Source organism: Herpailurus yagouaroundi, unplaced genomic scaffold (genome assembly GCF_014898765.1).
Source record: "Herpailurus yagouaroundi ecotype Mexico unplaced genomic scaffold, PumYag 215, whole genome shotgun sequence".
NCBI classification, from domain to species: Eukaryota; Metazoa; Chordata; class Mammalia; order Carnivora; family Felidae; genus Herpailurus; species Herpailurus yagouaroundi.
In genome coordinates this window covers 8,436,074-8,442,073 of record NW_024412446.1, presented here as the reverse complement: position 1 = coordinate 8,442,073, position 6,000 = coordinate 8,436,074, and positions in this window count along the sequence as shown.

Sequence of the window (6,000 nt, the reverse complement as noted above, 5' to 3'; positions counted from 1 at the left end):
TTCGACATTGTCAGACACAACCCAATTTTAGAAACTTTAAAACGGGAAGGGGGCACCTGTGTCTTACAATCAGTGAGGGAAATATTGGAGTTTTCACAATGCAGGAGGCCTCATATGACAGATGGCTATGCCCTGGGACAAGGGGTCTGGCCTCTCTGAACCTCATCTCCCCATCTGTAAATGGGGTGATAATCTGCTCTGGACACGCCCAGGGCTGTTGGGAGCCTGACGCAATCCTGGGGAACCGCGAGGGCTCGATACATGTGGGGGGCACAGCCTGGCCCCCAGCCTGGAGGGCATCCCAGAATCTGGGTAGTTCTGGGCACCCTGGCCTGCCCCTTGAGTCCCTGCCAGCCTCCTGCCCATCCCCCGACCCATGATAGGAGACAACCCCGTGGGCCCTGGAAAGCTCTCTGGCCCAGGCCCCAAACTTTTCCCTCATTGTCTGTGTCATCGTGGGCAGCCCCTGGCCTCTCTCTGGGCCTCAGTCTCCTCAAGTAAAGGAGTGAGCTGAGCTGGTCTAGAATCACCTGGGGGCTTGAGGACATGCTGAAGCCTGGCTGCCACTCCTAGAAAATCTGGTTTAAGTGGTCTGGGGTGTGGCTGGAGCACCTGCATTTTTTCTTTTTTCAGATTTTTTTTTTTTTTTTTTTTTTTAAAGTAATCTCTACACCCAACATGGAGCTCAAACTCACAACCACAAGATCCAGAGTTGCATGCTCCACCAAGTGAGCCAGCCAGCCTCCCCTGGAGCATCCGGGTTTTAAAACATTTTTCCAGTGGTCACCCCAATGGTCTTTTGAGGTTGGAAGCCACTGGGATGGACTCTAGAGCCTTGCTACTCAAAGTGTGCTCCCTGGACCATTAGCTTGGACATGACCAGGGCTGGCAAAAATGCAGAAACTCAGATGATGCCCTTTAAGGAGAATATCCACCTTTAACAAGATCCCCAGGCTGTTCCTTTGCATGTTAAGTTTGGGGAAGCTCTGGGCGGGAAGCCTGAAGGAGAGCTGGCTAGTCTCACCTTAGGTGGTTCTTTTCTTCTCTAGTGGTTCTTTTCTCTCCCCTGCAAAAGTAACAGTCATTTGGGTTTCTTTCTTGCTACAAGGATCTATTGTAACAAACTGAGAAAATCTAGGCAGTACTGAGAAACAAAGAGAAGGACAAAGAGAGGAACCCCGGGTAAGTATGGCATTTCCTAGCAGATGACGTCTACACCCCTCTTCCCAGTGTTTCCAGTGAGGCTGCAGCCCTTGGCGGAGGAGGCGCGTGTGAGTAGGGGGTGCGTGTGTGGGAGGCAGTCAGAAGGTCACGGTGGGTGTGCCCCCAAAGCACCATTCCCAAGGAAGCACGGAACTTCCCCAGCCTCTGGCCCCCCACCATGGGTCTGCTGGAGTCTGCTGGAATCTGCTGGAACCTGCTAGGGACCAGAGAAAGTCAAACAGGTGTCTTGAAGCTGCTGCTTGGATGGAAGTTTCTGCTTGCAACCAGAATGAACTCTCTGGCTCTCCTGGGTCTCTACCTGCCAGACTCTGGGCCCTGGAGAAAGAGTGGGGGATGTCTCTTGCACCCTCATCCTGTGAGAGGAATTCCTACTCCCAGGGCTGGACCGGTCCACATGGTTCCTTTGTGTTGAGGGACACACGGGCCCCTCCAGGCAGACGAGGTATGGAAATTGTAAAAAAAAAAAAAAAAAAAAAAAAAAAAGGCCACCTTCCTGGGTATGTTTGCAGCCCAGCTCCCAGCCTGGAGCCCTGGGGACAGCTGGATTTCCATGAAGGATTTCAGCGACCCAAGCACAGAGGCCCACACCACCCCATCGAGGGAGGGCTGTGGAGAGTTCCTCCCTGGATCCTGGGGCAGAGCCGGTCAGCTGGAAGATGGGTCCTGCCAGGGCTTCTGCCTCCTGCATTATTGATCTGCTGCCTGGCCATGGACATGAATAATTCATCAGGGGAAGGAAGCACTGAGAAGTGCAAATTGGAGGCATCCAGGCTCCTCTCACCTCCATGTTGAGGTGGGGGGGGGGTACTCCTCTTTGCTTAATGGGCTTCCTGGGAGGCCCTGCTGAATCTCAAGTTTCTCCTCCTGCCCATGGGTAGGCCCAGAAAAAGCCCTGCACATTTGGGGTGGCCCTGAATCTGGCCTAACTGGGTACAGAGCTGCCCACAGCCCCAAGAGCCAGATGATCCACCCTGGCCATGCTTCTGCTCACCTGGGACTCCACTGGGCCTGAGTTTACACACTGAGCCCTTTATCCTCTCTGATTAGCTGGATCACCATGCCATTGTTATGCCTGAGAAGGTCCCGGATGTAATCTTGCTCAGGGAACAGTAGCCCTTATTGTTGTTGATGCTATATTTACAATAAAAGGTGGCTCCTTTCACTGCTGTCAAGGTCTTGGGGAAGGGCTGAGGGTACCAGCTGGGAAGGGGTGAGTCAGGATGATGGAGAAGCCTGCTTGGGGTGGGGTGCAGTCTGGGCCTCAGGGGGGTGGGGCAGGCAGCAGAGGGCAGGAGACGCATGTGTAGAGGAGAGCATCGAAAGAATTATTCAGGATCCTTCTAGGGATTTATCCTCTCTGACCAGACTTCTCCAAACTATGGTCTCAGGGGCTGCAGGAATTGGAGTCCATCGACCAGCTCATCCCTGATGCTGCGGATCTCGGGCTCAGTTCTATTCACTGGTTCCATTTAACACATATTTATTTATTTTTATTTATTAATTTTTAAATGTTTATTTTGAGAGAGATGGAGATAGAGGTGGGGGGGAGACGGAGGGGCTGAGAGAGGGAGAGAGAATCCGAGGCAGGCTCTGTGCTACCAGCACAGAGCCTGACGCGGGGCTCGATCTCACAAACTGTGAGATCGTGGGCGCCCCTAACACATACTATGAAGGGTAATGTACGGCCTATAATCTCAGGCCAAACTCAGGTGTGCAAGAAACATAATTTCTCTTTTGCCCCATTTGGCCTGGTGGCAGAAACTTAAGCTTGGTCAGTTCAGATAGCTCTCCCCTTTCCCTGGGGATGACAGCAGGCTGAGGCATTGGGGACAGGGGTGGCAACAATCTGGTCCTCATTCTGCTGTCCTTAGTCCCTGCAGATGGCTGTGGAGGCAAACTTCAGTTGCCGTGTTCAGCCTCAGCGCTTGCTCCTCTGTTCCTCTGCCCTCTCACATGTCTAGAGATGGTTCCATTGTCTCCTCACTGAACCCATTTACAAGTGCTTTTGGTTGAGGGGCGCCTGGCTGGCACAGTCGGTTAAGCGTCTGACTCTTGGTTTTGGCTCAGGTCATGATCTCATGGTTTGTGGGTTAGAGCCCCAAGTCGGGCTCTGTGCTGACAATGCAGAGTCTGCTTGGGATTCTCTCTCTTTCTCTCTCTCTCTCCCTCTGCCCGTCTCCCCTGCTTGTGCTCTCTCTCTCAAAATAAATAAACTTAAAAAAAATTTTAAGAAAAGGAAGTGTTTTTGGTCGAGGCCCTCTGAACACCTGTGTGCACAAGATAGGGTTCCTTTTTTCTCATTTAACAAGAAGTCCAGAGGTAGGCAACCCCAGGGAGGGACAGTGCCCCCACGGTTCATCACCCAGGTGCCTTCAGTCTTCTTGCTTCAGCATCTTAATCTCAAGCCTTTGTCCTCATGCCTTCCACCTAATACTGGTCACAGAATGGCTGCCACCGCTCCAGCTATTCTGGCTAGCAAGGAGGAAAGGGGGCTGCAGAAGTTCTGTCAGGCTGCCCACGGGCTGCCTGCCCAGATCCCCTGGGCAAGTGTTTGTCTTCTCTGGCGTCCTGTTCTCCTTCCATCTGCCCAATCGGAGAAAGCTGCTCAGAGCCCCTCTGTTCTTGGATCTTATACACCCACCTGAGAATTGCATTGTGTGTCCCCGTCACTGCCACTACGTCCATGGACACTCAACTTGGGAGAAACTGGCAAACAGGGCCCCAATCTGCCTTTCTCACTTCCCTTCAGACCAGAGATTCTCGGGGTAGGAGCCCTGCTCTGACTCATCTTACATTTATTCTTCCAAATCTATTTCTTAAGCCTTTCGTTCTTTCAAAAGACCAGGCTTTTGAAACACAAAAGCCAAGAACTGGCTCCTTTTCCTTCCTGCTTTTTCCTGGGTATTTCCTACCGTGAGATGAAAAATAGGAGTGGATGGAGGAAATGAGGATTCAAAGAAATATAAGAAAAGGGGGGAAATATGGTTAATATGTCAAAGTAATACAACTACACTGCGCTGTTTTTCCTAGTTACACGAGCACACGTACAGGAGCAAAGAGCGCGTGGTCTCTGCTCACAAGCTGCTTGCAGCCTAGGAAGGTAGAGAGACCTGCAGGGTAGACAGAATCTGAGTTGTGCGAAGATGGCAGGAAGCAAAGGGAACCGCTGAGGGCAGCGCTGAGGAGGGTCAGAGGGCTCACCGAGGAGCTGAGCTCTGGGCTCAGCTGAGTGCTGGCATGGGAAGAAGGGAGGGTGGGGAAGGGTGTCCCAGGAGGGGAACCGCCTGAGCAAAGACCCAGAGGTCTGGGGTGGTCACAGAGGACATCATGCTGTTGAACAGCCTGGGAGGGGTGGAAGCAGACAGGTGGGGGAGGACCAGATTGATCACAGGAGATCTGGGAGCTCTGGGAGCTGCTGCCTGTGTCCAGGACTCCAGCCATTTTTATTTTTTATTTTTTGAAGTCTATTTATTTATTTTGAGAGAGAAAGAATGAGTTGGGGAGGGGCAGAGAGAGAGGGAGCCAGAGAATCCCACAGCACAGAGCCCAGTGCGGGGCTCATACTCATGAACCGTGAAACCTTGACCTGAGCCCCAGGACTTCATCCTTGAAGAAGTTTGTTGTTTCTCGCTTCTGTCTTAAATGGAGCCTGGCCCTAACTCTGCCGCCTCCCCCGAAGCAGGGCCTTTCTTCTCACTGGGCTATAACTACTCTTTAAGTTGCTGCATCAGAAGCAGATGCTTACTTCTTATTGCTCAACTGCTTTTCACAAAGCAAAGAGCTGAGATGAACGACATGAAAACCAGCCTTATTATTATTATTATTATCACTACTACTCTGTGCAGTTAGTAATTACTGAGGAGTGCAAGTTGCTTTTTTCTTGCTTTGAAACAATATTTCCAATAGTCCGTCAGACTTGACACTTTTCCTTTCCTTATTACCCAAGACAAATCATAAATAAAACTTGAGAGATCCTCTAAACTGGGGATTGGCAAACTTTTTCTGTAAGGGGCCAGATAGTAGCCCTAAAGGAGCCATAGATAATACGGAAATAAATAAAACTTTATTTATAAAAAACATGTAGTGGACTGGAACTGCCCCATGGGCCGGTCTGCCCACCCTTGCTCTAAACCCACTTGATATATGACTTTCCATGGCACAGAATAGCTTTTTTTTTTTTTTTGGCATGGGCCAAGATCCAGGTGAGGAAGTGCTGGGCTCACCACACAGCAATGTCAGGAGGCCGTTAGTGAACCTGGCTCCTTCCTGGTAGGTGATTACTCCCCTATTATAGGTAAATTAGTGACAGTGGAGCAGATGATTGCTTGCTCATCCTATGATGATAAAACCCATCATAAGAAGGAGGGAAAAGTCAGATCATCAGTATCTACATTGGAAATGAACATGGACTCTAATTCCAAAAGGCGTTACCACAAACTGCCGGGTGCCAGGCCGTGGGGTGGGAACTGGGGGTGAGAAGGGGAGGGAGGAAACGCAACCTCTACATCAAAGAGCTCTTGGGGCCTCCAGGGAGGGGTGGGGAGCCAACGCTCTGCTAGAGACACAGTCACCACCAGTAGGGAGACAATGAGGCAACCAGGGTGACAGGCCTCCCGCCCTGTGGCTGGGAAAGGGGGTCTACAGAAGAGGGCTCTATTATCAAGTAAATGAGGAAAACACTGAATTAAATAAGGTTAAATACAGGTGCTTGACTAGAAGACTTCTCAGAGCCTTGAATATGCCGACATGCAACCTGAATCTCCAAGAGAGGACTGA